The 12,237-nt window shown below is 41.6% G+C and overlaps 1 pseudogene; it reads right to left on the bottom strand.

Moving 5' to 3' along the window:
* Positions 1 to 512: 512 nt before the first annotated feature.
* LOC147424263 (uncharacterized) overlaps positions 513 to 12,237 on the bottom strand; it is a 96,026-nt pseudogene continuing 84,301 nt past the window's right edge.

Genomic DNA, 12,237 nt, shown 5'->3' with positions numbered 1-12,237 from the left:
TTCTTACCAGGGAAGAATGGGAGAAGAAGGTGCGTATCGAGATCAACCACCTGAAATCTCAGATTCAAGAAGGAAACTACTTCCTTGCTCAGCTACAAGCCTTTGCTTTCATGGCTGTAAGTTGTATGCCCACCTACTGATGTAATTTTTTTCTCTTCTTCATATATTCTTCCTCTCATTTATGGTTTATGAAAAAAAAAAAAACAATTGTTGCGGTCCCAAACAAAGACATATTGCATTTTCAATAGTAATTCAAAGACATATTGCATTTTCAATATTGAATTCAAAGAGCTGCGGATAACCCCAATTGTTGCGTTTTTCCAAACAAAGACATATTGCATTTTCAATTGTAATTCAAACAGCTGCGGATGTTTTTGGATGTGCAGGTGCAATATGATTTAGGAGGTCGCGAAATGTACCTGAATGCTTTGATTGTCCAAGCATGGGCTGAAGAAGGGCTGCCATATTCTGGCTAAGAAGCTAGCAAGCATGTGGACATGGCTGTAAGTCATTTAGCGATAATACAGGTCTCTGAACGCTAGCATTCCTCTCATAATCAATAGCTGCGCTCTCTGTAGAGACTCATTGCTAGTCATCCCAACACTCAGCACACTTAAGGCTCTCCAATTGTATGCACACTGGCTAACCGCTGCTGATATGACGTTCTACGGTTGAATGGCCTACGTAAATGATGGGACTGTGCATGTGACCCCAAGCTAATGCCTCCCCTGTCTGGGTGCAATTTCATTTTAAAATATTGATTGGCGCCTTCCTTATGGGTACGCCCATTCCTTGGACGAGGGGGGGAGGTCGCCCATCGAAAAGGCCCGCATGTCCATGACTAGAATGCCACGTCTACACCAGTGTGCTCCCTTGAGCTCCATGTGTGAAGTAGTTACGAACGCCCATTCTAGTGTGGTGAACTCTTATTGATTGCTTTTTTTTGTCCTCCAAGGACGCCTGGATGTTTGTGAATCTTGCCTTAGACTCTTAAGCACTCCATCAAAAGTAGGAAATTCCATTGCCTTTGTCATGTGGCCCACTGGCCCTATTCAACAAGCTTCCATTGGTCTACAATTGCTCATGAGTAGCATAATCCATTCAATGGTCCTCAATTGCTCCCAAGAGTTTCGGAGTCTTATGTAGGCCAAAATCGAGGTTATGTAAAAATACACGATGAATTTCCTAAAAACCGGTTGGATACAAGGTATGCTCTTACATTTAAGGCTTAAGTTTTTGTCCTCTAATTATAAAAGTTTAGAAATCATTCAAAATAAGTATGAAATAAGGGATCCGATTGAAATAAGGGACTTTTCAAATTAGTTTAGGTGAGTTCACACTTTCTAATAATGGCCCTCATGGGTACAACATTTATGTGTCTTTTTCACATGCTACCACATGGTTTCATGCCACCTAGGCATCCCACTATACAAGAGGTGTTGCACATAAGCATAGACTAAATTCCATAAACCTAACAACCCTCCCCTTGGGGTGTAGACTATGAAAATTGACAACTCTGACACACTCTAATCAAGGAGAAAAAGAACATCTCTAATCCTAGAGACCATCCCTAATCCAAGAAACAAAACATCTTTAATCCAAGAGACATTGCACACCTTCCCTCGAACAAATGCATAAAGACGGAGACCAAGCTGATCCAAGCTATCTCCAACAAAATGGGAACAAAATACACTGAGAGGTAATAAAAGTTAGAAAATGTCATTATAGTCGTAGTCGCAAGAGACTAAAAGATTGTTGTCGTCTTCTGTTTCATCTTCTTCTTTGTCTTCTTAGGCAAAGCTTCTTCTTTTTCTTCTTAGGCAAAGAGGGCCCTAGAGGGTAAAGTTTTTGAAGTCTTTTGGTAGCACTGTGAGAACAAGTGTTGGAAATAGGTTTGCATGAAAACACACACAGGTTGGAGAAGTGTTGCATACATAAATGAGGCATCCAACAGTAGTTTGGTAAACAGTGACATCGACAGGATCACCAGCATTATGAAGACTCAATTTCAAGCGTGTTTCCATGGGAATGGCAATAGGTTTGTAATCCTCAAGTCCATACTTACATAACAATGTCTATATGTAACTTTTCTGACACAAGGCAATACCACCATCACACTGCTTGAACTGTATACCCAAGTAATGATGCAACAGCTTTTTCCTTTCATCTTGAAAGTAGCATTCAAATCAGCCTTAAATTCAGCAATATATCTGTCATTTGGTCCAATGATCAACAAATCATCCACATAGAGAACGACAGTGAGAAGTACATCACCCTCACGCTTTACATACAATGTGCTTTCTGTTGGATTGTTACGAAAGCCTCGTTTGACCAAATGAGTGCCAGCCTTCTCATACCAAGGACGAGGAGATTGCTTCAACCCATACAAAGCTTTCTTACATATGCAGACTTTATCTTCCTGTCCTTTAATGAAAAAACCGTGAGGCTGCGTTATATAAACTTCCTCAAATATGTCACCATTCAAGAAAGCAATAACAATGTCTGGTTGATGTACAACCCAACCAAAATGAGCTGCCAATGCACATAGAAAATACATAGTAGTCATACAACAAGTGGGAACAAAAGTCTCTTCATAATCTATGCCTTTTTGCTCTACATAACCCTTTGCAACAAGTCGAGCCTTATAGCGATCAATCTCACCATCAGGCTTGCATTTCACCTTGTAAACCCACTTTGTACCAATGGCCAACAAGCAAATCACATAAAGTCCATGTGTCATTTTCTATAAGTGCATCATATTCAGATTGCATGGCAGCCATCCAATTTTCTGAACTCTTTGCTTCATCAAAAGACAGAGGTTCTTCAACGTCATGTAAGCTAGACACAGCCAAAGCATAAAAATCTGATGCATAAGATGCATGGCCAGAACTGAATGAGTACAATTAGACAAAGGTGCATCCAATTTACTGTCACGCAAAGTATGCACCAGCCATTTAGGCATACCTCTAGCCTACTCATTCTCAGCCCTTTCTTCATCAAGTACATCATGTACATCTGCATCAAAAATAGGTTGATCAGGAACATTTTCAGAAACCCCCATAGGCTGTACATTTGTCTCATTGGAATTTACATTCGAACTTTCACCACTGAAAAGAGGCAACAAAGTGTTATAAATGTCTTGTGAGCGTACATTACTGTCTCTAGTACATGACAACAAGGGCTGAACAAAATCTTCCACAAACACAACATCCCATGAGACCAAGATACGCTTTGTTTGCAGATGATACAACCAGTAACCTTTGCCTTCAGCACTATAACCAACAAAAATACATTTGACAACCTTATCATCCAATTTTTTGCGCTGTGTTTGTGGCACCAAAGCATATGCCAAACAACTGAAAACATGCATGTGCTCAATAGAAGACTTTCTAGCATGCCATGCTCGTATGGAGTCACATACTGCAAAGCTTTCGTAGGACACCTGTTTAGTACATAAGTGGCACACATGATGGCCTCAAGCCAAAGCGAATGCGACAAAGCTAGACTTTTGACAATACATCGTGCCATTTTCATAAATGACCCGTTTTTCCTCTCAGCAACACCATTTTGCTGAGGCATATAAGGCACTATAGATTGGTGTTTTATCCCACAACTAGCCAGAAATTCATTAAAATCATGAGACATATACTCCCCCCCTCGATCGGAACGGAGGGTGCCCATAGTACATTTTGAGACATTTTTAGCCATAGCCAGAAATTTCTTGAAGCACAAAACACTTTAAACTTAGCTTTAAGTAGATATACCCATGCATGCATAGAGGAATCATCAATGAAAGTCACAAAGTACAGGTAATTGCCCAAGAAGGAGTTTTCATCGACCCACAAACATCACTATGCACAAGCTGCAACCTGCATGTGTTCCTAACTAAATCATCCTTGTGTTTTATCATTGGTGTTTTATCCCACGACTAGCTAGAAATGCATTGAAATCATGAGACATATACTCCCCCCCTCGATCGGAACGGAGGGTGCCCATTGTAAGGACATGGGCCCTATGGGCAAGGCCACCGGCACGGCCGGACAGTGTGTACGCTAGGGGGAGGCTATAAGATAGCAAAAAAGAAGGCAGACATAGTTTCCTGTGCGAGCAACGCATGGACAGACAGCGACAGCTGACCGCAGCCGCCCCATCTATGCCCTCCACAACGCACGACTAAGGTGGGCGACCAAGGCAAACTTGATTGGCAACACGACGGCACCAAGGCTCTGAAGGCTTCCATTGGCGCTGTTGGCTACGCACGTAGGAAGGCCCGTTTAACCCTTACATGGGGGAGGGTTGAACCCACCCCATGAGGGTAAGAGGCCAACACTTTACTATCAAGCTATTGGCCCTTGTTGTGTATAACAAGGAAAGATAATCTACTTGTGTTGAAAGGAAAACTAGAAGGAAAGGGAAAGCTTCAAACTTCAAAGAAGTGGCTTTACCCTTCCTTTTCACTTCTTGGAGGAAGGCAAGTTTTCCTCCAAAAATTCTTTTTTCCTCAAGGAGGTAGCTTCAAAGTGAAGAAAAGCCTTCACAAAAACGACGAGTTTTTGTGAAGAATCATTAACGGTGTTCTTACAAGGAACGACAAGTGAAGTGCTCAACTTCCCGCAAGGCGAGGTTCGCATGCAACGCAAATCGTGGAGCATACAAAACACAAAGACTTCAATTTCTCAAGGTACAAGTTTTTGTTTCTTTTTCTCTCTTTGCATTAGTGTATGTTTACCATGGCCAGTGAGGATATCCCACCTACACACACGTTTGATTTTGAGCACGTAGATCAAAATCAGGGCACCACGGGTGCTACTGACACTAATATACATGATGATGATGATCTAGGAGATCATGGGCTTGTAGATATGGCTTCTTTCAAGACTTTGGAACATCGCCAAAGCGTACTTGAAAGAAACCTCTCTGCACTCAATGCAAATGTTACCAATCTTACAGAGTTACTTTTGAAATTTATGAATTCACAGACAACTCAAGGAGCCACAAGTGGCACGGTTCAAGGGAACCAAGCTCGCACGACTCAAGGATTCCAAGAGACAAGTGCTGCAGAAGATGCAAAAGGTAGCAATGCATTACTTAAGAATATCACCATTCTTGAGTTTCACGGGGAAGAGCGTGATCGCAACAAGGATGCGGTCAATACGTTCTTACACAAATGGAGTGATATTCATTGATTGAGACACACCCACGATATAAAGACGGCCGTGGAAACAAGTCTATCTTTTAAAGGCAAGGCCTATAAGTGGTGGATGACATTTCCAATAGATACTCGTCCTCCGTCTTGGGCTGCGTTTCAAGCTTCTTTCTCCAAAGAGTTTTTGGACTCCAATGAAGAAGATAAGAATTGGTTAGCATGGGATGCATGCTGCATGTCTGGTCTCTCTCTCACACAGTACCTTTCAAAGTATCGCGAAATCATATTAAAACTAGAAGGTCTAGATGAATTCCAAAAGATACGGGGTTTTAATAGCGGTCTTGACAAAGACTATCGTCTTCATGTCAAGACCCAACATCCAAAAACTTTGGAAGAAGCCATTAGTCATGCACAAAGATATGATGATGACCAAGAGAGGAAAGGAAATGTTTCCTACTCTAAGAATACTTTTGCTAAGAGCAATGTGGCTAAGAGCCAATGGCGAGGTAGATCTCCCACACGTTCCAAGAGGAACAAGAGACAATCTACCTCTGCACACCCACAAGAGGCTAAGAAGCCTAAGCAATCACGAGATACTCCGCGTGGGTCTCTCAGCACTGCTGATTTTGAGCGTGCAAAGAAACACAGTTTGTGTTTTAGATGTCTTTCAGACCAACATAACAAGAAAGATTGTCCTCTTTTGCAAGGCAAAGAAAAGGCCATGTACACGGTGCAACGCCTCACATTAGATTCATCTCCTAAATATTGTGTTATAGAGGTTCTTCATATGGAAGAAAAGAACAAGTGTTGTGTGCCTGCTTCAATGTGGCAGCCCACCTTTGGCCCCCATGATTTGATTCGCATGCATGGCACTATTAACGGACAACGTGTTCGTATTTTAGTGGATGATGGTGCAACTCATAACTTCTTGAACTATAAGCTAGTCAAGAAATTGAAGCTTACACAGACTCCCTGCTCTCATAAGTATGTGGTGGAGCAGATGTCTGGGAATGATAAAGAAGTATGGGACACGGTAGTTCAAGGGGTTGAGCTTATTGTTCAAGATCATACGATGACCCTTGACTTCCAAGTTATGAACATGGACCGTGCTGATGTAGTTTTAGGACGGGAGTGGCTACATGGTTTAGGAAACACATTGCACACTAGTTATGAACACAACTCCTTATCCTTTATGGTCAATGGTAAACATGTGCTTTTGCTTGGTGAGAAAAATATACCATCTGCACCTCTTATATGTACAGCCGAGCTTTCTATTTTGCAGAAAGCAAATTTAATAGATGAAGTCTTTTTGTGTTACTGCTTGTCTCCAAGTCTTATGAATTCTCAAGAGCAAAGTGCGGTGAATTCTAGTAAGGGTATGCAAAGTGCAATGAATTCTAGTAATGATATGCAAAGTGCAATGAATTTTACTAATAAAAAAAGTGTTAACAAATCTAACGAGCAAAGTGATCTCAATTTTAATTCTAAAGAGCAACGTGCAAGTGTTGTAAAACAAACATTACAAGAATTACAAGATTCTCCATCCCAGCATAACTCTAGTTTACTTTCTCCTTTTGCACGGCAAAAGCTGACTCACTTACTCACGGAGTATAGTGATGTGTTCTCAAGTGATTTACCACCGGGTTTACCCCCAACGCGTGATGTGTAACATGGCATAGATGTCTTGCCAGGCACTAAACCGATGAGTAAACCACCTTATCGTATGAGTGCTAAAGAAGCCAAGGAGGTTGAGAGTCAATTGGCTGACTACCTCGCTCGTGGTTTCATTAGACCTAGCAATTCACCTTGGGCATCACCAATTCTATTGGTAAAAAAGAAAGATGGTACTATGCGCATGTGCGTAGATTATCGCGGATTAAATGCGATAACCATCAAGAACAAGTATCCTCTACCTCGAGTGGATGAGTTGTTTGATCAACTCCACAGGGCAAGATTCTATACAAAGATAGATCTTCCTTTGGGGTACCACCAGGTATGTATCCTACTGCAAGATATCTCCAAAACTGCCTTTATAACACGGTTCGGGCATTTTGAATTTTTGGTTTTGCCTTTTGGTCTAACCAATGCTCCAGCTACATTTATGACACTCATGGATAGTGTCTTACGTCCCTATCTTGGAAAATTTGTTGTTGTTTTCCTTGATGATATTCTCATTTACAGTAAGACTAAAGATGAACATATAGAACACTTACGGTTAGTGTTTGAATAGCTACGAGCTCACACGCTGTATGCTAATCAAAGCAAGTGCGATTTCTTTAAAACAGAGATACATTACCTCGGTCATGTGATCTCTTATTCTGGCATCAAGATGGACACTGACAAGGTCAATGCCATTCTTCGATGGCCACATCCCAACACGGTTGAGGAGTTTCAAATATTTTTAGGCATGGCTGGATTTTATCGAAAGTATATCCGTGACTATGCCAAAATCACTGTTCCTATGACGGATCAACTTAAAGCAAAAGGTAAGACCTTTTCTTGGGAAGAAGCCCAAAAACGTAGTTTCGAACAGCTCAAGGTAGCTATAGCCACTGCTCCCATCCTAGCAATCGTCGACTCACTTAAGCCGTTTGTGGTAGAGACTGATGCTAGTGATAAAGCCATTGGTGCGGTACTTCTCTAGGAGGGAAGACCTATAGCCTTTGAAAGTAAAAAGTTAGATAGAGCTCAACAGAATTATTCTGTCAATGAGAGAGAGCTCTATGCCATAATTCACGCTTTACGAAAGTGGTGACACTATTTATATGGTGCCGAGTTTGAAGTAGTTTTTGACCATGAGAGTATCAAATGGTAAATACTCAAACAAACTTGAAGGGCCGTAAAGCTAGATGGACAGAAATCCTTCAAGATTATGATTGTAAGCTACGATATCGCAAGGGGAAATATAATGTAGTAGCGGATTCACTAAGTTGGATGCTTCAGATTAATTCACTTGCTTTCATGGAACTAAAGAGTGGATTTTTGGAGTCATTACGTGGCAAGTGTGCACAAGACCACTCATATGCTAAAGTGTGGAGTGCAATTTTAAAAAGGGATCCCTCACACTCACATGTCTCTGAACAGCCAGATCAACATGTCTCTGCACGCGCAGATAGAAACTCCAACACACAGAGCACCACCCCTACTCAGGAAGAGCTTAAGCGATGGAAGAATTTTTCCATTGATGATGGCTACTTACTCCACAAAGGTAGAGTATGTGTGCCAAAGGACTCAGACACTAGGTGCCAAATCTTATTTGAGTGTCACGATAGTCCAAGTGCTGGTCATCTAGGTATCCGTAAGACGTATGCCTTAGTTCGACGGCAATTTTATTGGTCGGGCTTACATCATGATGTTCAAGAGTACGTACTAAACTGCCAACAGTGCCAAGATAATAAGGCAGAGCGCCTCAAGGTAGGTGGCCTTTTACATCCTTTAGAGATTCCACAAGGTAAGTGAGAGAGTATCTCTATGGATTTTGTAGTAGGCCTACCTACTACAAATCGTGGCCATGATGCCATTTGGGTAATTGTAGACCGTCTCACAAAGATGGGTCGATTCATTCCCACTAAGACTACGGTTAAAACACCAGAATTAGCACGGCTATTTGTAGAGCATATATATAAACTCTATGGTCTTCCAGCTAGTATCATTAGTGACAGAGATCGACAGTTCAATAATCACTTCTGGAGAGCTGTGTTCCAAAAGTTGGAAACTAAACTTAATCTAAGTACGACTGATCATCCAGAAACGGATGATCAAACAGAAAGAGTTAATCAAGTGCTAGAGGATATGCTACGAGCATACGTTAGCAAGAATCAAACCAATTGGGAAGACTACTTACCTATATTGGAATTTTCTTATAATAGTTCAAAGCATGTGACTATAGGGTTTAGTCCATTTATGCTTTTGTATGGATTTCAACCTAGATCACCCGTTACAGTGGGGCTGGCTAAGGAGAAGATACAACAAGTGAAGGATTTTCTCCAAGACCACTTTGACATGCTTCGAGTTGCTCGACAGAATGTTTAGCAAGCTCAAGATCGATATAAGAAGTACGCAGATGAGCATCGACGTCTTGCTACTTTTGAAGAAGGAGACAAGGTTTTCCTCAAAGTTCCGGAGCATTCAGAAAGTCTGAAGACGGGAAGAGTTGCTAAACTTTCACCACGCTATTGTGGACTATTTACCATTCTCAAACGTATAGGTCAAGTGGCCTATAAGTTAGCTCTTCCAGAGCACTCACGAGTTCATCCTGTTTTCCATGTTAGCCGTTTACGAAAACAGCTAGGACAGAATGATAATGTCATTGACACAGGTGTGCTGGTTGACCTTATCGAACCGCCAAGCATTCCTCATGAGCCCGAAAAGATTTTGGATTCTCATGAGCTTCGCACCAGACATCATGTCAGATGACAGGTGTTGGTAAAATGGCTAGATAGACCTGAAGAAGGTTCTACATGGGAGAATGTCTCCGCACTTAAGAAACGTTTTCCTACGTTCATTTTCGAGGACGAAAACGATTCTCCAAGAGGGGGGGGGGGGTAATGTAAGGACATGGGTCCTATGGGCAAGGCCACTGGCACGGCCGGACAGTGTGTACGCTAGGGGGAGGCTATAAGATAGCATTGTTGGGTGGAGACTAACACACGCATTACCACCGCCCTTTCACCCATAGTACATTTTGAGACATTTTTAGCCATAGCCAGAAATTTCTTGAAGCACAAAACACTTCAAACTTAGCTTTAAGCAGATATACCCATGCATGCATGGAGTAATCATCAATGAAAGTCACAAAGTATAGGTAATTGCCCAAGAAGGAGTTTGCATGGACCCACAAACATCACTATGCACAAGCTGCAACCTGCATGTGTTCATAACTGAACCATCCTTTGGAAACTTAGAACGTTGTATCTTACCTAAAATACAGTCTTCACAAACATGTTTGATGGGTGCTTCAAGAGGCGGCAAAGAAGCAACCATATCAAATTTCTGCAAATGTAGCAAATTGGCAAAATCCAGATGTCCAAAACGTGCATGTCAAAGTTTTGCATTTGAAATAGCCTTAGAATCTACAAATGCATTTGCAAAATTCTGCCCACACTATTCATACAAAGTGAGCTTATACAGCCCATGACATAAAATACCAGATGCAACAATTTCATCATCGAACTTGAGATCATGTACTGTACATCTATCATCCATAAATTTGACTACAAGACCAAGTCTAGCACGTGCAAATACAGACGAAAGATTCTTCTTGATCCCAGGTACATACAATGCATCAACAAGTGTGAAAGAACTACCATTTGCAGCAATAAGCACAATCTTTTCAACTGCCTTGACTGGATAAGAGGCATTGTTGGCACAAGTGACTAAATTCCCATGAGGAACATCCTCGAGAGAGGTAAACAAGTCACGATGAGAGGTAATGTGCTTTGTAGCACCACTATCAAAGTACCACACTTGAGCATCTGTAGAAACTGACAAACATGCATCATGGACAGAAGGATCATAAGTGCACTCTGCACTAAAACCCCATTTTGCATCAACATCAACATCACAGTCTCCTTTCATGGAAGACTCAACAATAGCTACATTTGTAGTGGAACTAGCCTCTTTCTTCTTAGCCTCTTTGGCCTTCAACTTAGGACACTACTGGATCAATGATCATTATCTTTACAATAATGACAACGCATCTTCTCTTTGCCCTTATCACCAGAATTCCCAGACAAATTGTTGCTATCAGAATCATTACAAACATGCGATTTACCACTCGTAGAAGAGCCATGAGAAGTGGCTAGATTGCTGTTACCACCTTTTTTTTTAGCACCAATAAAGGCATGTTCAACTGCACGCTGTCTAGTCCTATTTTTTCTAGAAAGTGACTTTTGCTACAGCAATGTGTATAATGCATCAAACGTGACAGCTTCTGGATTTCCTTGGGTTATGAGTCTCCAAATACTAGCAAAAGTTTGGTCAAAATATGGCAATGCATCAAGAACATTCTACATAAGGGAGTTGTCTTAAATGACTTCACCTGTAGAAATAAGCTGCTCATTGATATCCTTGACACTAGCAAGGAAAGTATCCATGTCATCTTCCTCATGCATAATCTTCGACTCCAGCTCTTTACGCAGCAATGCAATTTTTGCCTCATTGCGACTTGCATAAAGACCAGCTAGAATATCCCAAGCCTGTTTTGCAGATTTTGCTGAATGAATGTGAGGCATGATAGTGTATTTCACAGGCAGCGCAATCAATGCATGAGCCTGTGCATCTTTTACATCCCAACAAGCTTGCTTAGCCGTAGGCAAAACAACTCTGGCAGCAACAACCCTATCACCAAAACTTGCAACTTTCTCAACATCACCTACATCCTCAGAACTAGGACGTACATCAATGCTCTACACAATGTTCCAAATGCCCTTTGACACAAGGACATGTTTCATCATGTGTGTGTGTGTGTGTGTGTGTGTGTGTGTGTGTGTGTGTGTGTGTGTGTGTGTACCTCCATACATCCCTAAGTTTTGTCCACATGGTCAAAACTCTATCACCCACCTCTTAGTTTTACCATTGACCTCCTCCTCCTCCTCACTCTTTGTCTCTCTCATCCCTCACTTTTGGCAACATGGTCAAAAATTTTGTAAGAATGTTTTTGCACTTTCTCTTAGTGAGTGTGGTTTTTTCCACTTACTCAAACCTATGTGAATGATTTTGGTAATCTCAAACATTGTCTCTCCCCCTTTCTCCCTCTCTCCCTTGTCTCTAGAGAGAGACCTTGTATAAATCTCTCTCTCTCTCTCTCTCTCTCTCTCTCTCTCTCTCTCTCTCTCTCTGTTTCTAAGTTTTGTCCACATGGTCAATAGTCTCTCTGTTTATCTCTCCCCCCTCTCTATCTTCCTTTCTCTCTCTCTCTCCCCTCTCTCTTTGTCCCTAGATTTCCCATGGATTTGTCACTTTGCCATCGGCTTTGTCCACATTTTCAAAACTCTCTCTCTCTCTCTCTCTCTCTCTCTCTCTCTCTCTCTCTCTCTCTCTCTCTCTCTCTCTCTGTGTGTGTGTGCCCCCCAAAGTTTTGTCCACATGGT

Source organism: Adiantum capillus-veneris, chromosome 26, assembly GCF_014529385.1.
Source record: "Adiantum capillus-veneris isolate H3 chromosome 26, ASM1452938v2, whole genome shotgun sequence".
Lineage (NCBI taxonomy): Eukaryota > Viridiplantae > Streptophyta > Polypodiopsida > Polypodiales > Pteridaceae > Adiantum > Adiantum capillus-veneris.
This window is presented reverse-complemented; position numbering and strand designations above follow the sequence as displayed.